Consider the following 23581-nt stretch of genomic DNA (forward strand, 5'->3'; position numbering starts at 1 on the left):
CAGTGGAAAAACTTGGCCACTTTCCAGCAAGAAAAGAGTCAGAGGAAAGAATCAATCCACTAATCTCTTTCTCCACTGACTCACCAATCACTTTTGTCCAGCATTGGCCAAACTCAAGTAGAAGTCAGAGGCCAGGAGAGCTAAAGGAATACAGTCTGGTCTTCTCAACCTCCAAAGGTTCATAACATAATAGAAAATGATCAACAGGGTTCCTGAGGGGCATATAAAGAATATCAAACACACCCACCATTTCTATAGAGTTGATATGTTTTCTATATCTTATGAATCTAGTTGTAGTTATTTTATCTAGACATTTAGGATGACTGGGTAGGATTAACTTTAATGGGAGAAGTCAGTTTCTGATTTGACCTAGACTCGAATATTTGTCACTGTATTTCTGGTATGATAATATTATTACTGGGACCCTAACTGACTGTATCCTTGATTCACTTAAACCCTTTGAAGAGATAGGTAATGTGACTAGACTTAGGAAGGGACCAGAAACTATCAAGAGATGTTTTTATACGTTGTTGAATTCATTTGGTTCATTTGTATGTGTGAGAATGAAAACTTTTAATTCCAAATTTGTGAGAGACGTTAGTCTGAAATTTCCTTTTTTTACTGCCTTTGTCTGATTTTGAAATAGAGCAATACTGGCCCCATCTAATTAGTTGGGAATGGTTTCCTACTCTTTCATTTTCTTGAAGAGATTATGGCAAATTGAACATAATTTTTAAAATATTTTTTAGAATTCTCTGGTCAAACTTCTGGAGTTGATGATTTCTTTTTCAAAAGTTTTATGTTACAGTTCCAATCTCATTAAAGGTATAAGAGTATTCAGATGATGTATCTATTTTTGCTTCAAGTATTTTGAGATTATGTTGTTTGGTGTATACATATTTAGGAATATCATGTATTCCTGCCAGATTGACTCTTTTTTTCTTATGTAATGTACTTGTATTCCTTTGTCTTTCCACATTTTCTTTGCTCTAAAATCTACTTTAGCAAATATTAACATATGTTTTTATCCCTTTAGTTTCCAAATATCCATGCCATTTTTGGGGTTCTTGGGCTTTCCTGGTGGCTCAGACAGTAAGGAATCCACTTGCCTTATGAAGACGTGGGTTCCTTCCCTGGGTTGGGAAGATCCCCTGGAGGAGGACATGGGAATCCATATTCTTGCCTGGAGAATTCCATGGACAGAGGAACCTTGTGGCCTACAGTCCATGGAGTCACAAAGAGTCAGACACAGCTTAGCAACTAAACCCTCACCTGGTGCTCCTTCACATTCATTCCTGGGAAGGAGCAGCCCTACTCAGGCTGCCTTCTGATGCTGGGTTGGAGGGCAGGATGCTGGGCCTGGGTTGCCTTCTCTTAGGTGCTGCTGTGCTGCTCTTCGATTCTCAGGCCCTAATCTAGTTCACCTTCCTCTTTCCAACTATAAAAGGTGCCTTTAGTGGTCTCTTCTTATTTCCAGAACAAACAGAGGAGTGTGCACAAAGAGGTCAAGGCCATCTTGTCTGAACCAGAAGCCCAAGGTGTTGTTTTATAACCTATGGCAGAGATTTCATGGAGGGAAGTTGAGGAGGAAAGTGGAAAGGAGTCCACAGTAGGCTGGAGATGAACGTCATGCAGTCCTTTTCTTTAGAAGTCAGCAGAAGCTGAGGAAGTATTTTTTCTGGGTGATGTGTATATTCAGCTCCAAGTGAGTACACTTTCTATTTCAGCAAACTGTAAGTCTTCTGTATTTTTTCATTAATTTTCTTTCAATGCATATATATAAGGATATCCATACGACATTTTATTTATTCTTCTAGGCCATTGCTCTGCTTTTATTATGACTTGAGATTTAAACCCTTGAACAAAAGAAATCTATTGTAAAGTGTGGATTATTTACCAGTAGTTGAATTGATGGAAAAACGAAAGAACTAAAGATGATTATTTAATTGAGCTCACAAAATTTTATATATGCATATGAAGAGACTTATTCACATATAATTTTATTCTTGGCCCCTTGTGGTATTTTCAGAACTTTGATTGAAGCTATATAAAAGAAATTACTTTATTATGATCATTAAGTAACTGAGATAATTATATGTGTACATTCAGAATCCATTAGTCCAGTGGCCATAAAAATGAGTGTCCTAATCCACTGGGGAAGAAAATGTTAGCATTTCCATTTATTTTTATCTCACTGTCATTTAATTTATATCTTGTGTATATTTTTTACATGACATAATATATTAGAATAGCAATGCATATATCATATTTTCACATAATATAATTAAGTCAGTGACAGTGTGTTATAAAATGGAAAAGAATTTGGAGATTACTTCTTCAGGAAATAGAAAATTATCAAAATTTGTTGCTTAAAATGTTAACTTAATTTGGGGGAGTTTATCAAAAATTATTTATGAAACCAGTTCAACTGAAGAGAGGCAGAATGTTCAGAACATCCATGTTTGCATGAGTTTGCATAGAGCCTCAGAGATGGAAACATTTTTGAAATTGGGTAGAAGACCAAGAGACCTGAGTGGACACCGGAAAACTTGACTCTTGAATGCAAGAAAGCATGTTTGCTCCCCTCAGTGTGTTCTAAGTTTTTTCTTTAAATCACCTCCCTTCCTTCACCTTTATTCCCTAAACCCCGTCCTCTGCTTTACTATTTCTTTTCCCATAGTACAGATCCCCTGTTAACATACCATATAATGTACTTGGATTCATGTTTATTGCACATTATCTGTCTTCCCCCAGCTAGAGTATCAGTTCCATGAGGATAAGTGTCTGCCTGCTTTCTTTACTGATGTAAACTAAACACCTATGAGTTTCTGAGTCAAGGAGGAATTAAGTCAATGATCAATTGGTTAAATGACCAATAGCAGAGTACTGAGCAGGCGTATAGGTTTCAAAACTTTGTGGTTTTGATTAGCTATTGTAAATAAGCTATTCTGCATTTAATGTTACAAGGTTAAGACACATGTCTGTTTTGTTTTTTTCTTAATTTATATATTTTAGTTGGAGGCTAATTACTTTACAATATTGTAGTGGTTTTTGCCATACATTGATATAAATCAGCCATGAGTTTACACGTGTTCCCCATCCTAAACCCCCCTCCCACCTCCCTCCCCTTCCCATCCCTCTGGGTCATCCCATTGCACCAGCCCTGAGGACTTGTCTCATGCATTGAACATGGACTGGTGATCTGTCTCACATATGATAATATACATGTTTCAATGCTATTCTCTCATATCGTCCCACCATCACCTTCTTCCACAGAGTCCAAAAGACTGTTCTATGCATCTGTGTCTTTTTTTCTGTCTCACAGATAAGGTTATCATTACCTTCTTTCTTAATTCCATATATATGTGTTAATATACTGTATTGATGTTTTTCCTTCTGGCTTACTTCTTTCTTTATAACGGGCTCTAGTTTCATCCACCTCATTAGAACTGATTCAAATGTATTCTTGGTAATGGCTGAGTAATATTCCATTGTGTATATGTACCACAGCTTCCTTATCCATTAGTTTGCTGATGGACATCTAGGTTGTTTCCATGTCTTGGCTATTATAAACAGTGCTGCAACACATGTCTCTTTCAATTCTGGTTTCCTCGGTGTGTATGCCCAGCAGTGGGATTGCTGGGTCATATGGCAGTTCTACTTCCAGGTTTTTAAGGAATCTCCACTCTGTTCTCCATAGTGGCTGTACTAGTTTGCGTTCCCACCTACAGTGTAAGAGGGTTCCCTTTTCTCCACACCCTTTCCAGCATTTATTGCTTGTACACTTTTGGATAGCAGCCTTAAGTAATCTCTTAATGGTATTCTTTGTAATGCCAGCTTCTGCTATTTGTGACTCATTTTAATACGAGCTTCATTCTCTCAATTGTAGGGGTGGATTTTCTTTTGATTTTCTGTTAAATGAAGATAAGAAATGTTGACAAATTGCCCTCTTAGATTTTGACATCTCTACAGAGTCTGTGTTTATTTTTTTTTAAGAGGAGACCCATTTCACAGAGCATGCATTAGAAAGCTGTAAATTTCAGAGAAGCTTGCTATGGCATAGATCATTATGACCATCTCAGAGCTGGATGGCATGAATGTGGATTTAGCACGTATTGCTGATTCGGCACGCCAGGATCTTGGTGTACGTGTCAACTTTACGTGAATCCCTGTGCAGGCAGTAGAACAGGTTATAAAATTCAGAATGATGCCTATCTTCATCGCTGGACATCAGGGATAGGAGTCCTGACCGGAAAATATGAGCCTCGGAGATCTTCCGATTGACTGGAGAAATAACCTGAATACCCAAAAGATAATGACTTCTTATGCATTTTATTAGTATTTGTTTATCTTTATCCCTTCTAATTATCAAATTAAGATTTGGGGAAGACATATGAATATAAAACTCTCTAGATTTGGATTTTGGAGCCAGCCTATGAGAAAACTATTAGGAATCTAGAAAGTAGAAGCATAACTCAAATTTACTTTTAACTTTCTCTTTTCTTCCTTCCCACTCTCCTTATTTGATTTGAGGAGAACAGAGAAAGAAGACAACTGGAACTTCAATAGCAGATGTCCTGGGAAACTTTGAAGAAATTGCTGATCGTGGAAATTCTGTTCTCTAGTTCTCTTTCACTTGAAAATATTTCAACCACCTGCGCCCAGGAAGAGGCAAGCCTGTGGTGGAATTGTGTGCAATGCAGGGAAGGCTGCACATGTCAAAAATTGCAGTGAAATTCTGATTCCTTTACAGTAGAACCTAGCACTATGAATGACTAGGCTCCTGCTTTATGTAGTAGCAGTCTAGCATGTAGAAGTCATGCATCTTTTTCTTAAAAAATGAGATATTTCAAAATTCCTTATGCATTACAGGGGTCACCTCTTTCATTCTTGAACAAAGCAAGAAAGCCCTCTACAGGATGCTCACCTGGCTGAATTGCCTTTCTATGAATGCTTGAAGTTCGTGTACATTATTCTCATTCTGTACAGCGCTTGATAGGATAGCATCTGAGACTTCTTTCCTTCTCCTCAGCTCATTGACTAGATGATATAGAGGCCTTTTTCAGGAGTACAGTAACATGAGTATCCACTTAATAAGGTCTTCATTCTAAGCAACCATAAGAAATAGTCTCATTAAAATAATTATAAATCAGGGGTTTTGGTAACATGTGATCTTTGCTCAGAGCAGCTGACCTAAAAACCTTTTGGTTATTCCTATGTGTGTGCAGAGATTTCTGAAGGTAGTAAAAGTGGCAAAGTATAAAATGTATGTTATTAGTTCACATTTTGCTGAATTAGTAAAAATCTAGGTAATTTCAGGAACTAATTCTTCTGATGTGTTCTAATTTATAACATGAAGAATTTTCTTTCTTCCTCTGAAATCCTACCACCTAGTCACTGAGTTCTTTTATCTTTGTATATTTGTGTGAGAGAAATCTAAGTATTTTACAGCAAGTCAGTATGTGCCTGCAGCACCTGACCCAGGAAAGAGGGACTCTACCTGTGCCCACATCATTGTCACCCAGTGATTCATTCAAATTAATGAATCAGATGAGTCATTCATATTGATTTTTGATTGGTAACTTCTTTTATGATATTACAACAAAGACAGAATGAAGAAGACATGACATTCCTAAACAGGCTTTCTTTCCTCAGTTGATCCCAACACCAGCCCCCATGCTGATATCAGAACAGTCTGTTTGGTTGACATGTGTCTGGGCACAAAATGGCACAGCGTGATTTTTAGTAACAGCATCAGTGGGATTCATAATGGAGGGTTTTTGCCCCTAGTTCACTACTACTACCAGAAATGAGCATGAAAATCCCGGGAGCTGAAGATCTCTAATTATTCTGCTTGATTTCTTTAAGCCATGAACTGTTTTAGTGGTAAAGAACAGAGAACCGAGTAGGATTAAACATAGTAATGCACGTAAAATGCCTAGTAAAATGTATGGCCATGTAGTAGCTCAATACACTTTAAATTTAAGCTTATTGAAAAATCCCTTCTCCTCCTTCTCTATGACCATTTTCCTTTACTTGATCATCCTCATTATTAATGAGCTTAACAGAGGAAAAGAATGCTGGTATCATTAAGAAAGTTGTAGAGAGAGAAGATAATATTTTAAGGAGGAATGCATGTAAAAATATTTTAAATAATGTTAGTACGAAGATAATGAAGAAAATCAGAAAGGAGAGATTATAACAATGAAAATTTGGAGCTGCTATAAATTATTGAGGCTTGATATGTAAACTGTGTTGTCCTCAGAACAGAGGCAATCGTTGCCGACATGAGAAGCAAAGCAATGTTTTATAGGCTATTGTGGGGGAGACTTACAAATGAAGAATAAAAGGTGACAGAGGAGTCATTGAGAATGACGGATGAAGGAGGTGTCAGAGAAGGAGAAGCAGAATCAGGAGAGCCTTGAAAGGCAGACGCGATGGATCAGGTGGTACAGTATAGGACTCCCACGTAGGAGTTACTAGTAACAGGGAATACTCCAAACTGGGGTGTGTTTCTTACATATTCATGAATTTTGCCATCTTGTATTTTACACATGGATGTTCCCATTCATTTCCTGTTTTCATACAGTAGAATAGCTGCAATCCTGTGTCTAATGCATTGGTTGAACTAAAGTTGTGTACATGGACAACTTATAGATCTGTTATTTATTTTTCTCCTACAGATCTTTAGTCATCCCTTGATTTCACTCATGCTTCATCAACTTCATAATATAATTTCTCTTCCATTGCTTATGGTGCCTCCCCCTTTTTCTACATGTACAATTACCATTGCCTCTAATAATCTGAAGCCTGGTAACCTACATACTGTCTCGTTTGATCCATTGAAAAACCTAGATGAAAGACTCACATTCGTCTGTTTGGCTTGTTCTCTTTCTTCAGGAGTATGAAGGGGATTGGTGTGGCAGCTCTTGCTGGCATTGATATGGTACTTTTTGCCCTGGGCATGCTGTTTATTCTGAAAGTGATCAGGCAATTAGTTAGGGTTGTAGGGCATTCAGTAGATGAACCCATTAGCAGAATATTGACATGTTTGACAGACGTGTAATTTTTTAAATGGGGGGCATCGCAAAATTTGAAAGTCATTCTTTTCCTACTTTTTCTCTACATTGTCTCTATGAAAATAATTTTACATCCAACTTTTCTAAGTTCAATGTTTTCCCTTTTCTGTTCTATTATCTTTTTTTTTAGTATTTGAGCCAAATATAATATATATGTACCAATATTTCGTGCTTCCCAGGTGACAGTAGTGATAAAGAACATTCCTGCCAATGCAGGAGATATAAGAAAACTCAGGTTTGATCCCTAGGTGAGGAGCATCCCTTGCAAGAGGGTACAGCAGCATACTCCAGTATTCTTGCCTGGCAAATCTATAGACAGGGGAGCCTGTTGTGCTACAGTCAGTAGGGTTGCAGAGTTGGACACAACTGAAGTGACTTAGAATGCATGCATGCACCTATATTTTACCATTTAATCTCTTGCTTACTGTGCGTTAGAGCCAATATATTCCCTTATAAGGAGTTCCACAGTTATGACTGACTTATCTCTGAATCCGCACACCAGAAGGCTTAGTGTTCATCCCAGGTGCAGAATAAAATGTTTCTGGCTACGAAATCGTACGTCAAAAAAACATGGTATAAAGTTGTAGGAAATAGAAAGCAATGGACTGAGAATAATAAGAGTAGAAAAACCTAGCTAACACATTGATAGAGAAAAACTAATCTTTAGCGACAGTTATAAACACTTAAAGAGATTACTTGGAAGAGTTGGAGAAAACTGGACAGGCAAAAATGGAGGATGAAACAAAACTAGTGAATAAAAAGAACCCCGTGAATTTAATAGAAACCTTTAGCACTGCTTTTTATTGGTTCTCTGCTCTACTGTGTGCTCTTTGATTGACCTAAAAGAATTAACATACAACTTTCAAATTACCTTCATCAGAAAGAGAATAATTGTTTCCAATTGTAAACTCCCCTTCTACTGCAGTTCTAAATATATTCACTGCAAATCTGAAAACAATAATTTGTAGCATTAAAAACACTACCATTATTCGTTTTTCTGATCGGGATTCAGCTTTGTTTAACATGTTCCATCCACCCAGTTCACTGCAGAGCAGTTCTCGTTTATTGGCTATTTACTCTGAGCCTGGAGAAGAAAGCCCAAGAGACACTGAAGGACCAGAAAATCAACATGCTTCCTTTTCCCCAATCCCACCTAAAAGTGCTTTATGTCAGCTAGTATCATGGACTGAATGTGTGTTCTTCAAATTCATGTGTTAGAGCCCTAACTGCCAAAGTACTGTGTTTTGAAAAGGGTACCGAATTTTGGGACCCCATTAACTGTAGCTCACCAGACTCTTCTGCCCATGGGATTTATCAGGAAAGAATACTGGGGTGGCTGGCTGTTCCCTTCTCCAGGGAATCTTTCAGACCCAGGGACAGAACCCAGGTCTCTCACATTGCAGGCAGTTTCTTTCCATCTGAGCCACCAGTGAAGCCCATTAAGGTTAAATGAGCTCTTAGGGTGGAACACTGATCCAGTAGGTTTGGTGTCTTCAAGAAGCAGAGCAGCAGAGAATTTTCTCTTTTGTCTCTGTGTCTTTTCCTCTGTCTCTCTTCGCATCCCCCACCCTGTGTGAGGACACATGGAGAAGCCAGCCTGGGAAGAAAGAATTCTTACCAGAACATGACCTTGCTTGCACCCTGATTGGACTTCTAGCCCCCAGAACTGGGAGGAAATAAATTTGTTGTTTATTCCACTGAGTTGATTGTATTCATTTATGGCATTATTAGCTGACAAATACAAAATCATTTATTTTGGAAATTTAAAAAAGAAAATGAAGAAAAGGAAATTTTCAATTATTGCACTTCTTAGGAATCACTGAGATGTCACAAAACTGATCCTTTTTTCCATCTTCGCATTTTATGAGCTGACAGTTTCTTTGACCTGAAGAGTGTGTTATTTGAAGCTTGGCTGTTGCCGCCTTCTTGTTTAAAGGATAGTATAGCCCAGTCACTTACGTGAAGGTTCCTTCTGGAGCCTGGCAGGCTACAGGCCATGGGATCGCAAGTGTAAGACACGACTAAGCAACTAAACCACCACCACCACAGTACTTACAAACTCAATGAACATTTTCAAGGAAAGGTTATACATGTTGTTCGACAGCTTGGAGGCATCGGTAAACAGGGCTGTAAGGTATCTCAGGGGGATATCAAACACGTCAGGACAGCAGGACGGGCATAAGTTGCCTTGGGACAAGGGCAGATTTGACATGACCAGCAGCAGGAGCAGGCAGGACCCTGCTTAAATAAAAACATGAGCCACTCTGAGATAATCTAGTCACCTGACGTTATCAAATCCATCCTGTGGAGGGAAGCCATCTCTCTCCCTGTTGCTCTGAGCAGCAGTTGGTACTGTAGTAGCTGGGGTGGGGAAGAAGCAGCGTCTTCTGTGTAAATTGAGATGGATGATGATATTTGCACAGATAAATAGCTGGAGAAGTAGGTTACTCCCTGCATTTTTGTATTGCTCCCAGAAGTACTTCTGTGCTCTGCAAACTTTTGGAACTTAATTCTGAGCCAGAGTGTTTAGTCAATTCTTTTAAGACAGTTTCATGTTGGGACTCTGCAGACTCTGAGCAGCAAGGCCCTCTAGGAGTTTGTAATTTTTTCACTCTACATTGACTAATGCTTGAATTTTAGACACTGAAATGACAAGAAGTGTACAGTTGATCTGTGTGGTTTACCATGACACTGGGGTAAGAGTAAACACATGACTGACTCAACGCTACTATTGAGAACAAAGAGAATACTAAGAGAAAAAGGATACTGTACCTTGGATCTGCTAACTCACCTTAGTAACCCCATGCATGTCTTTGACACTTTCCCAAAAGCTTTAAAACATCTTAAAATTTGTGTTTCATAGTAACCCTGTGAGATAGCCTTAATCTTCACTATGATCATCAAGTTCTGTTAGTGAAGATGGGATGACTTGGAGAGGGCAAGTAATTTTCCCCAGGTCCCATTATTAGCAGATGGAGGTGACTGGGCACCAATACAGTCATCTGTTCACTTCCTGATGTCACAGCACACATGCCTGTGGGCTCTCGGTCTGCATGTGTGTAACCAGGACCACATCAGGACCTGTGATGGCTCTGCTTGCAGAGAAAAACATTTTGTCTTTTAATGCAAAACCGCAGTGACCCTAGAACATTGGTTTTATCCACTTGTTCTGCTCTGTCTATAAAACACTCACTGTTTCAGTCTTATAGTTATCAGTGTGGGGGCCTGGTTCTCCTGGCTAGCCTTTCTTCTAGGCACCTTGACAGCTCTTCTACTTTTATGTATCCTTAATCTTCTCATTACGTTTGATTCTTCGAGAAAACAGCAAATAAATCTCTAAATGGTATATCCCTGTCAGAACACAAGACAACCGCATCGGCTGTGCAAACAAGGCCTTCCCTTTCCAGACTTTGACTTTAAAGGGACAAAATTTATCTGTCTGGTCGGGAGTACATCGTGGCAACTCATGGGGCTCAGTTTTTGAACCATCTCCAAACATCTCCTCTTTGATTGCCGAACTAGAACTTCATGCTTCCATTATGTATCATAATATTTCAGAAATTATTCCTGGCCCTATCTTTGGCCAACAGAAGCATAAAATCATAGACTCTTGCAAGTGTGATTTTAATATTACTTTTTCTGTCCATCCTTTGTAGTAAGCAAGCAGAATATAAGACTGAAGTGAGCAAGAATTGAGTTTGGACAAGAGAACTGATGAAGTAGAGATTTTATCCTCCTGAATGAGATTTGAAACATGATTCTTTTTCCAATTTACCGGAAGAGTGGTAATTTAATTAAGGATAAGATATCAGCATTTGCTAGGTTTTCTCTGTTCTTAGTTACTTTAAAGGGGCATGGTATCTAAGAATAAAATGGTTATTTAAAATTAGGTGATGAAAATAAAAGAAGTGGTTCTCAAAAAGAAGACATATAAGTTGGAGAATTTTGGAACTATCTCTCTCATCATCTAAAGAGCTTATTGTGACAGGCAAGGAGAATAATAGCTTGTGTAACATAGACATATTTGTGTGCATGTATACATGTGTTATGCATAAATATATGCTTAATTCCTACATGGAACATTGGACCTTATAAAATTTGATATTATAAGAGGCAGTAAATGTGGCAGAATACCCTAATTCCTAATGTAATTGATCATTTATTGGTAGAACACTAACTATATGATTTTTTTTCTGTTAAAATGTTATTCATGTGTTTACATTGGTAGTACATATATATAAAAATTGGAATTGGAATAATATTGAGAAGATTAGCATGGCCCCTGCCCAAGGATGACACACAAATTTGTGAAGCCTTCCATATTGTTTGTAACAACTTCGAGGGGTGATGGGAAGGAAAGTGGGAAGGAGGTTCAAGAGCGAGGGGACATAGGTATACCTACGGCTAATTCATGTTGATATTTGGCCGAAAGCAGTACAGGATTGTAAAGCAATTACCCTTCAATTAAACATCCATTAATTTAGTTATTAAAACTGTTATTGGGATCACATAACAGGTTCAGATATCCATTGTATGACTAAAGAGGATCTGTCTGGAAACTGATGGTGTCACTTATCATTGGTTAGTGATTCATTAACTGTAAGTTGAGAGAAAAATAAACTAACAAACACTACTGTCTGTGATTCAGTGTCCTAAACAAGCTATAATCCTTGTCTGCATTCGCTTTTAGGTGGTATAGTGTCCAAACTTTGAAATGGAGGCTGTTCCCAGAAGCGCACAGCCGTGAGTCCTGCCCAGGGTTCTTGTTCCTGATGCTGGAGGCTTCTGTTCGCTGGTCCACTAAGTCCAAAATTTTCTCTCCTGAGCATTCTCTGGTTCTATCATGTGCACAAGTCTTTATATTTTGGTTTTCTATTGATTCTCTTATTCTTTGATCAGACTACCAACTCTCTTCACAATTTATTTTTTCAGAGCCTTTTGTGCTTTGATTTTTCTGATGCTCGTTAGTGTATTTGCTTCCATGTCTACCTCTCTGAGTAGTTTTCAGTACCTCCATAAACCCTACCCTAATCTCTTACTGTCTGGATTTTGGCTTTTAGCATCAGCATATTTTTATGAACTTCATTTTCCTTCTGGTGCAGGTTCTGGTAGACAGCTTAAGCTGGTTGGCTCACATCTGGCTTGTTCGTGTTGTCTCCAAAAAATTAGAGAACTCTGCTTTCTTTCTAGGCAATACTGCCCCTTGTTTTGATACCATTGCTAATTTTCTGTGATTTCACTTCCTGCCTCATAAGTTTTGTCTTTCTCAATCTACTATAACTTGAGTACTATGTGTCTCTATGTTGGTATTACTACTTTAAATAAATATCAACCTAGTGTACCTGAGAATTAAAGGGAATAAAATTACAATAGTATTAGTAATAATATAATCCCCCAAATTATAATCCAGTAGTGCTCCTAGTTTTAAATGACTTTCTATCCATATATTATTGAGGTCCCCTACTCATTTTTCCTTACTAGATGTTTCAATTTTGAAATAGAATGTGGAAAACAATGGAGTGGAAATATTGAAAATCACCTTGGATATTAGATACCTCAAGATTAAGTATGTAATTATTACATTTTTTATAGCTAGTAGGGCTATTTTTAACACATATACCTCAGTGTAGGGTGATTGCTATTGAGTGAAGGATGTATACTGTGAACTGTAATCACCAAACAGCTGATTGGAGATAAAGAAAGCAATGCCAGGAAGACACAGGCTTTTGTCTGGAAGGAAAAACTTACAATGTCTGTCATCTACAGTCTAATCTTCAGATTTTTCAAAACACTTACTCTTCCTATCCTCATTTAATAATTTGGGTTGTTTGATTTCTTTTCCTACTGAGTTGCATGAGTCTTTTATATATACTTGGATAAGAATCCCTTACCAAATATATGATTTGCAAATATTTTTTTTTCATTCCATAGGTTGCCATTTCTTTTATTGATGACTTCTTTTACTATGTAGAAGGTTTTGAGTTTGATGTGGTCTCACTAGTTTATTTTTGCAGCTCTTGCCTTTGCTGTTGATGACTGAGATGTTTGAGCTGCTTGTATTTTGGAAAGCAATCCTTTATCAGCTGTTTTATTGCTATTATCTTCTCCCATTCCTACCAAAAGACACAGACTGGCTGAATGGATACAAAAACAAGACCCATATATATGCTGTATATAAGAGACCCAATTAGTCCTAGAGACACATACAGACTGAAAGTGAGAGGTTGGAAAAAGATATTCCATGCAAATGGAAATCAAAAGAAAACCAGTTTGGCAATTCTCATATCAAAAAAAAATGTACTTTAAAATAAAAACTATTATAAGAGATAAGGAAGGACACTACTAAATGATCAAGTGATCAGTCCAAGAAAAAAACATAACAATTTAAAATATTTATGTATCCAACATATGAGCACCTCAATACACAAGGTAAACCCTAACTGAAATAAAAGGGGGAATTGACAGTAACATAATATTAGTAGTGCATGTTAACATCCCACCTATGCCAATGGACAGATCATCAGAACAGAAAATTAATAAGGAAACATAAGCCTAAAAGGAAATATTAGAACAAACACACTTAATTGATATCTTCAGCACGCTCCATCCAAATGCAGAAGAATACACTTTTTTTCTCAAGGGCACATGGAACATTTTCCTCATCATGGGTCACAAATCAAACCTCAGTAAATTTAAGGAAATTGAAATTACATCAAGCATTTTCTCTGATCACAACACTAAGAGACTAGATATTGTTTATGGGAAAAAAAATGTTAAAGAACACAAACACATGGAGATTGAACAACACATTTCTAAATAATGAACAGGTTACCAAAGAATAAGGGAAATCAAAACATTCCTAGAAACAAAGAACAATGAAAACATGATGATCTAAAACCTATAGGATGCAAGAAAAGCAGTTCTAAGAGGCAAGTTTATAGCAATACAAATCCTACCTCAAGAAACACATTGACTAGACCACCAAACTACATGTCTTTAACTCTTTTTAAATTTCTCCTATCAATGTCTTAAAGGTTTTGTATAAAATCTTTCAACACCTTGCTAGAGTTTATTTCTAAGTGTTTTATCTCTTTTTTTGATGCATTAGTAAATGGGATTGTTTTCTTTATTCCACTTTCTGATAGTTCATTGCTGTTATATAGGTAGGCAACTGAGTTTCGTATATTGGAACATAGTAAACATAATGTATGCTACATCTTTAAAGAAAGACATTTTCTTAAAATTACAACATATAAATGATCAAGAGGTATATGGCAAGATGCTCAGCATCACTAATAATCAGAGGAAATGCAGATCAAAAGCACAAGAGATATCACCTCTTACCTGTTTGAATGGCTAGTACCAAAAATGTAAGAAAAGACAAATGTTATTGTGGATGTGGAGGAAAAGGAGTGCTTATGCACTGTTGGTAGGGATGTATACCGGTGCAACTCCCATGGAAAAATACTGTGGAGGTTCCTCAAGAAATTAAAAGAGAACGGTTATGTGATCCATTATCCCACTTCTGGATATATGGTGAACAGAGATGAATTCATTGTCTCAAAGACAGACCTGTGTTCCCATGTTTGTTGCAGCATTATTCACAGCAGCCTTCCGATAGGAACAACCTGCATATCTTTCAACCCGTGAACTGAGAGAGTGGAACTTACCTGTGTTCTCCTCAAAAAGCAAAAGTTAAACATGGGTGGTGATGGCAATGTTACTTAATAGAAAGGCAAAGTATTTCTAATACATGCACAAATGGAGGTGGACAAGATGACGGAGGGGTAGGTGGAAGTGGGGTACACTTCTCTCCACCGATGCATCAAGAACGTCTAAAGATGCAGCAGTTCTCACAGAGGGCCAGGTGAATACTGGCAGGACTCCCTGACTACTGAGAAGGAATATCCGGATCCATAAAGAACTGGTAGGACAAAGGAAAGAAGGGACAAGGAGGAAGGGGAACGAAGGAGGAGAGCCAGTGGGACCAGCCTGCACCTGGGGGTGAGGGAGCTGAAGCGCAGGGGACAGATCCCCCATCCAGGGCCGTCCACTGGGACGGGGAGAGTCATTTGAAGCTGTTGGGGAGTGAACTAACTAATCTGTGACAGTCTGAATGGAGTGAGAACCACATAGACAACCCATGCTGCAGCCTTTCATACCTCGAACAGGATTGTAAGTCCACTGGTGTCCACGGAAGCTGGAAGCCAGAGCCATGGGGATTGCGGAATGATCCCAGGGTGAGGACTCCGGTTGACCGTAGGGAGTCAGCTCGATGGGATGGAGGAAATCTGCTGCATGGAATGCTTCTTAAGGAAAGCCACGAGGCCATAAAAGTAGGGTTCAACTGCCTGTGGAGTACAGCTATCTCTTTCTCCATGCTGGTACTTGTAGGTTAAGCAATAGAGAAAGACTTCAGTGAGGGTGGTCCTTGAGTGCCTGATGCACTAAGCAATGGAGAATTTTGAATATCTATATACCCTACCCTACCCTATTCTCTGTCTAAATTTGGTTGATAGCATCGTATTATTTTTATGAACTTAAATTTCTTCTGGTAGCATTTTTGGTTTACAGATTAAGCTAATTCCTCACATCTGGCTCATTCTTGTTGTTTCAAGAAACTTTGAGAGCTTCCTTCCTCTCAAGGAAATACTGCCCTTGACTTTACTACCATTGCTGACTTCTCATACATTCACTTCTTGCCCAATATATTCTATGTCTCTCTCTATTCAGTATAACTTTAGTAGTATGTGTCCCTATGTTCGTATTAATATTTATAATAAATTATTAACCTGATACTGTAGAGAATCAAAAGGACTACAGGTACAATAGTAGTAATAAACTATGCCAAAAGTATAATCCATTAATGACCCCATTTAAAACTCATTTTCTATCTATATATTAGTAAGGTCTCTAAACTCATTTTTCTTACTAGGTGGCTCAATTTTGAAATGAAATACAGAAAACAATGGAGTGGTAAACTCTGGAAATTGCCTTCCTTTTGTTATGCCTCCTTAGTAAGTATGCAAATATTAGTGTTTTTTTCCCCCCAGTGGGGCTGTTCTTAGTACTTATTATAGCTCACTGTGGGGTGATTGCTATTGACTGAAGAATGTACACTGTATATTGTAATTGTCAAACAAGTGAGTGGAGATGAAGAAAGTAATGCCAGGAAGGCACAGGCTTTTGTTGTCCTAGAAGGAAAACCTTGCTGTATCTCTAATCTACAGTCTAAGCTTCAGATTTATTGAAATTCTTACTTTACTTATGCACCATTAAAAATCTGGATTATTTATGATTTGTTGCCCTTGAGTTGTATGTCTCGTATTTTTGGATATTAAGCCCTAATCAAATATATGACTTGAAAATATCTTCTGTCAATCTGTAAGTTGCCATTTGATTTTGTTGATGTTCCTTTGTTTGGAGTTTGATGTGGTCCCACTTGTTTGTTTTTGCAGTTGTTGGCTTTGTTTTTGGTGTGAAACCCAAAAACTCATTGCAAAACCAATGGCAAGATGATCACCTCAATGTTTTGTTCTACGGGGTTAATCGCTTAAAGCCTTATGTTCAACTTTTTAATCCATTTTTAGTTGATTTTTGTTTATGGTAAAAGACAGAGGTCCAGTTCCACTTTTTCACAGGACTACCCAGTTTTCCCAGTACCATTTTTGAAAAGCTTGTCCTTTCCCCACTGGATATTCTTGGCTCCTTTTTCATAAGCTGACCAACAATACATGGGTGTGCATTTCTTTCTAGCTTCTCTGGTTTGCTCTGTTGATCTATGTGTCTGTTTTCACGCCACAAGCAAATCATTCTGTTTTGTTTACTATGGCTTTCTAATACAACTTGAAATCAGCAACCCTAGTCTCAAACTTTATTCTTCTTTATTAGGATCACTTTGACTCTTTGGTGTTTTGTGATTTAATACAGCAGAATAGACCAAGAAGACATGGAAGAATTACACAGAAGAACTATACAAAAAAATTTCTTAATGACCCAGATAATCACAATGATGTAGTTTCTAACTCAGAGGCAGATATTCTAGAATGTGAAGTCAAGTGATTATTAAGAACACTGCTGCCCATAAAGCTAGTAGAAGTGATAGAATTCCAGCAAAGCTATTTAAAATCCTAAAAGATGATGCTATTAAAGTGCTCCACACAATATATCAGAAAATTTGGAAAAGTCAATAGTGGCCAGAGGACTGGAAGAGGTAAACCCTCATCCCATTTCCCAAGAAGGGCAGTACTAAAGAATGTTCAAGCCACTGAACAGTTGCACTCATCTCCCATGCTAGTAAGGTTATGTTCAATTCCTCCAGGCTAGGCTCCAGCATTATGTGAACCCAGAACTTCCAGATGTTCAAACTGGGTTTAGAAAAGGAAGAGGAACAAGAGATCAAATTGCCAACATTTGCTGGAACATAGAAAAAGCAAGGGGATTCCAGAAAAACATCTCCTTCATTGATCTCAACAATCTGTGGATCACAGCAAAGCGTAAAATTCTTAAGGAGATGGGAATACCAAACCAACCTTATCCATCTTCTGAGAAACCTGTATGCAGCTCAAAAAGCAACAGTTAGAAGCACACAAGGAAACTTAAACTTGTTCAGAATTAGTGAAGGAGTCCATCAAGGCTGTATATTGTCACCCTGCTGATTTAACTTATATGCAGAGCATGTCATGCAAAATGCTGGACTGGATGAGTCCTAAAAGCTGGAATCAAGATTGCTGGGAGAAATATCAACAATCTCAGATATGTGAATATTACCACTCTAATGGCAGAAAATGAAGAGGAACTATAGAGCCTCTTGATGAGGGTGAATGAGGAGAGTGAAAAAGCCAGCTTAAAACTTAATTTCAAAAAAGCTAAGATCATAGCATCTGGTCCCATCACTTACATGGCAAATAGAAGGGGAAAAGGTGAAAGCACTGACAAATTTCCACTTCTTGAGCTCTAAAATCACTGTAGATGATGACTGAAGCCATGAAATTAGAAGACAATTGCTTCCTGGGAGGAAAGCTATGACAAACCTAGACAGTGTGTTAAAAGCAAAAACATTACTTTGCCGCCAGAGGTCTGTATAGTCAAGGCTATGCTCTTTCCAGTAGTCGTGTACACATGTAAGAGCTGGACAGACAATAAAGATGGCAGAGTGCTGAAGAATTGATGTTTTCGAACTATGCTGCTGTAGAAGACTCTTGAGAGTCCCTTGGACAGCCAGGAGATCAAACCAGTCAACCTTAAAGGAAATCAACCCTGAATACTCTTCAGAAGGACTGATGCTAAAGCTGAAGCTCCAGTATTTGGCCACCTAATGTGAATAGCTGACTCATTGGAAAAGACCCTGATGCTGAGAAAGATTGAAGGTCGAAGAAGAGGGTGACAGAGGATGGAGATGGTTGGATACCATCACCATTTCAATGGGCATGAACTTGGGCAAATTCTAGGAGATGGTAAGGGATAGGGAAGTCTGGCGTGCTGAAGTCCATGGAGTCACAAAGTGTCAGACATGACCTGGCAAGTGAACAACAACAACAGTTTTATACAAGTTGTAGATTTTTTTCTGTTTTGTGAAAAATGCCTTGGAGTTTTGACAGAGACTGCAGTGAATAATTAGATAGCTTTGGGTTGTATGGATGTATTAACAATATTAATTCTTCCAGTCAATAAATATGAAATTTGTTTCCTTTTGTGTCTTTAAACATTTCTTTCATGAGTGTCTTGAATGTTTTCATACATAGATCTTTCAACACCTTGCTTAAATTTATTTCTAAGCATTTTATTTTTTGTTGCAATTGTAAATGGGATTATTTGTATTTCTGTAATTCGTTTTGGTGTATGGATAGGTAACTGAGTTTTGTATATTCAAATACACTATATAAAATGCATGCTATTTTTTTACAGAATAGACAATTTCTCCCCCAAATAAGACATACAGGATTCTAAAGAAGTATATGACAAAATGATCAACATCACAATCAAGGAAGTGCAAATCAAAAGTACAACATATACCACCTCATTCCTATTTAAATGGCTTTTACCAAAAATTAAGAAATAAGTGTGGTTGAGGATATGTAGAAAATGGAAGTCTTATGGATTATTGGTAGGAAAGCATATTGGTGCAACTCTGATGGAATACCTTCTGGAAGTTTCTCATGAAATTTCACAAAAAACTGTTTTGTGGTCATTAATCCCACTTCTGGATCTATATTCACTTCTGAATATATATTCAAAGGAAATGAAATAATTATCTCAAAGAGAAATCTGTACTCCCATGTTCGTTGCATCAATATTCACAGTAGCCTACAAGCAACCTATTACAGGAACAATCTGACTATCTGTCAGCAGGTGAAGAGATTAAAACAATGCGATGTGATATATGTATTGTGAACTTAATTTAGCCATTAAAAAAGAAAGAAATTCTTCCATTTGTGGCAGCATGGATGAACCTGGAGGGCCTTATGCTAAGTGAAATAAGTTAGAGAAAGACAGATACTGTATGGTCTCAATTGTAAGGAATATAAAAAAAAAAAAGTGGAACTCAGAAACAAGTAAGAATGTGATTGCCAAGGCCTTGAGGGTGCGAAAATAGGGAGTGGTTTGTAAAAGGTTATATGTTTTAACATATGAAAATTATAAGATCTGAGGATCTAATTACCCCCACCTCCGAGGTAAGGAGCAGGATTGTGCTTTGCTAGAATAGCCTTGAAGAGAGACTCTGATTTCAAGATAAGAGAAACCCAGGTAAGATGGTAGGCACTGAGAGAGGGGTTCAGGGGGCAGACAGGCTGAAACTCCAGTCACGAACAACTAGCCAATCTGATCACATGGACCACAACCTTGTCTAACTCAATGAAACTAAGCCATGCCATATGGGGCCACCAAAGATGGACGGGACATGGTGGAGAGGGCTGACAGAATGTGGTCCACTGGAGAAGGGCATGGCAAACCACTTCAGTATTCCTGTCTTGAGAACCCCATGAACAGTATGAAAAGGCAAAAAGATAGGACACTGAAAGATGAACACCCCAGGTCGGTGGGTGCCCAATATGCTACTGGAGATCAGTGGAGAAATAACTCCAGAAAGAATGAAGGGACAGAACCAAAGCAAAAACAACACCCAGGTGTGAATGGGACTGGTGATAGAAGCAAGATTCGATGCTGTAAAGAGCAACAATGCATAGGAACCTGGAATCAAGGCATGTCCATGAATCAAGGCAAATTGGAAGTAGTCAAACAGGAGATGACAAGAGTGAACATCGACATTCTAGGAATCAGCGAACTAAGATGGACTGCAATGGGTGAATTTAACTCAGATGACCATTATATCAACCTCTGTGGGCAGGAATCCCTTAGAAGAAATGGAGTAGCCATCACAGTCAACAAAAAGAGTCTGAAATGCAGCACTTGGATGCAATCTCAAAAACGACAAAATGATCTCTGTTCATTTCCAGGGCAAACCATTCAATACCATGGTAATTCAAGTCTATGCCCTGATCAGTAACACTGAAGAAGCTGAAGTTGAACAGTTCTATGAAGACCTACAAGACTTTCTAGAACAACCACCGAAAAAAGATGTCCTTTTCATTATAGGGGACTGGAATGCAAAAGTAGAAAGTCAAGAAACACCTGGCGTAACAGGCAAATTTGGCCTTGGAGTACAGATTGAAGCAGGGCAAAGGCTAATAGAGTTCTGCCAAGAGAACTCACTGGTCATAGCAAACACCCTCTTCCAACAACACAAGAGAAGACTCTACACATGGACATCACCAGATGGTCAACACTGAAATCAGATTGATTATATTCTTTGGAGCCAAAGGTGGAGAAGCTCTATACAGTCAGCAAAAACAAGACTGGGAGCTGACTGTGGCTCAGATCATGAACTCTTTATTGCCAAATTCAGACTGAAACTGAAGAAAGAGGAGAAAACCACTAGACAATTCAGGTATGACCTAAAGCAAATCCCTTATGACTATAAAGTGGAAATGAGAAATAGATCTAAAGGACTAGATCTGATAGAGAGAATGCCTCATGAACCATGGATGGAGGTTCGTGACATTGTACAGGAGACAGGAATCAAGACCATCCCCAAGAAAAAGAAATGCAAAAAAGCAAAATGACTATCTGAGGAGGCCTTACAAATAGCTGTGAAAAGACGGGAAGCGAAAAGCAAAGGAGAAAAGGAAAGATATTCCCATTTGAATGCAGAGTTCCAAAGAATAGCAAGGAGAGATAAGAAAGCCTTCCTCAGTGATCATTGCAAAGAAATAGAGGAAAACAATAGAATGAGAAAGACTAGAGATCTCTTCAAGAAAATTAGAGATACCAAGGGAACATTTCATGGAAAGATGGGCTCAATAAAGGACAGAAATGGTAGGGACCTAACAGAAGCAGCCATCCTAAAAGAGATCAATACTGGGTGTTCATTGGAAGGTCTGATGTTGAAGCTGAAATTCCAATACTTTGGCCACCTCATCCGAAGGGTTGACTCATTGGAAAAGACCCTAATGCTGGGTAGGATTGGGGGCGGGAGGAGAAGGGGATGACAGAGGATGAGATGGTTGGATGGCATCACCGACTCGATGATAATGGGTTTGGGTAGACTCCGGGAGTTGGTGATGGACAGAGAGGCCTGGTGTGCTGCAGTTCATGGGGTCGCAAAGAGTCGGACATGACTGAGCGACTGAACTGAACAGAAGCAGAAGATATTAAGAAGAAGTGGCAGAATACACAGAAGAACTGTACAGAAAAGATCTTCCCGACCCAGGTAATCACGATGGTGTGATCACTCACCTACAGCCAGACATCCTGGAATGTAAAGTCAAGTGGGCCTTAGGAAGCATCACTACGAACAAAGCTAGTGGAGGTGATGGAATTCCAGTTGAGCTATTTCAAATCCTCAAAGATGACACTGTGAAAGTGCTGCACTCAATATCCTAGCAACTATGGGAAACTCAGCAGTGGCTACAGGACTGGAAAAGGTCAGTTTTCATTCCAATCCCAAAGAAAGGCAATGCCAAAGAATTCTCAAAGTACGGCACAATTTCACTCATCTCACACGCTAGTAAAGTAATGCTTAAAATTCGCCAAGCCAGGCCTCAGCAATACATGAACCATGAACGTCCAGATGTTCAAGCTGGTTTTAGAAAAGGCAGAGGAACCAGAGATCAAATTGCCAATATCCAATGGATCATTGAAAAAGCAAGAGAGTTCCAGAAAAACATCTATTTCTGTTTTATTGACTATGCCAAAGTCTTTGACTGTGTGGATCACAATAAACTGTGGAAAATTCTTCAAGAGATGGGAATACCAGACCACCTGACCTGTCTCTTGAGAAACCTGCATGCAGGTCAGGAAGAAACAGTTAGAACTGGACATGGAATAAGAGACTGGTTCCAAATAGGAAAAGGAGTACGTCAAGGCTGCATATTGTCACCCTGCTTATTTAAGTTATATGCAGAGTACATCATGTGAAACGCTGGGCTGGAGAAAGCACAAGCTGGAATCAAAATTGCTGGGAGAAATATCAATAACCTCAGATATGCAGATGACACCACCCTTATGGCAGAAAGTGAAGAAGAACTAAAGAGCCTCTTGATGAAATTGAAAGAGGTGAGGAAAAAGTTGGATTAAAGCTCAACATTCAGAAAACTATAAGGTCATGGCATCCGGTCCCATCACTTCATGGCAGGTAGATGGGGAAACAGTGGAAACAGTGGCTGACTTTATCTTTCTGGGCTCCAAAAGCACTGCAGATGGTGACTACAGCAATGAAATTAAAGGACGCTTACTCCTTGGAGGGAAGTTATGACCAACCTACACAGCAGATTAAAAAGCAGAGACATTACTTTGGTAGCAAAGGTCCGTATGGTCAAGGCTATGGTTTTTTCAGTGGTCATGTATGGATGTGAGAATTGGACTATAAAGAAAACTGAGCACTGAAGAATTGATGCTTTTGAACTGTGGTGTTGGAGAAGACTCTTGAGAGTCCCTTCAACTGCAAAGAGATCCAACTAGTCCATCCTAAAGGTGATCAGTCCTGGGCATTCATTGGAAGGACTGGTGTTGAAGCTGAAACTCCAATACTTTGGCCACCTGATGCGAAGAGCTAACTCATTGGAAAAGATCCAGATGCTGGGAAAGATTGAGTGCAGGAGAAGAAGGGGACGACAGAGGATGAGATGGCTGGATGGCATCATCGACTCGATGGACATGGGTTTGGAAGGACTCCGGTTGTTGGTGATGGACAGGGAGGCCTGGGGTGCTGCGGTTCACGGTGTTGCTGAGTCGGACACGACTGAGCGACTGAACTGAATTGAACTGAGGATCTAATCTATAGCATGATGACTATAAGTGATAAAATTGTGTTGTATATTTGATGCTGTCTAACAGAGTGGAACATATCTGTGTTCTCTTCAAAAAATAAAAGGTAAACATGTCAGATGATATATGTTACTTAAGTTAATAGAAAGGGAACTTCTTTTCTAATACACATGTAA

At 38.7% G+C, this 23581-nt stretch overlaps 1 long non-coding RNA gene and 2 pseudogenes across 1 annotated transcript; 2 read left to right on the forward strand and 1 right to left on the reverse strand.

Moving 5' to 3' along the window:
• Nucleotides 1-1244: 1244 nt before the first annotated feature.
• On the forward strand, nt 1245-8777 carry LOC145516637 (uncharacterized). Its single transcript, XR_014061572.1, has 2 exons — nt 1245-1705; nt 4537-8777. It is a non-coding gene; the product is annotated as an uncharacterized LOC145516637 (long non-coding RNA).
• Nucleotides 4106-15411, reverse strand: LOC145516633 (placental prolactin-related protein 3-like; annotated as a pseudogene).
• LOC145519265 (U6 spliceosomal RNA) lies at nt 11309-11406 on the forward strand (annotated as a pseudogene).
• Nucleotides 15412-23581: the final 8170 nt, after the last annotated feature.

This window comes from Giraffa tippelskirchi, chromosome 8 (genome assembly GCF_054371585.1).
Source record: "Giraffa tippelskirchi isolate mGirTip1 chromosome 8, T2T-mGirTip1v1.2.pri, whole genome shotgun sequence".
Taxonomy (NCBI): Eukaryota; Metazoa; Chordata; class Mammalia; order Artiodactyla; family Giraffidae; genus Giraffa; species Giraffa tippelskirchi.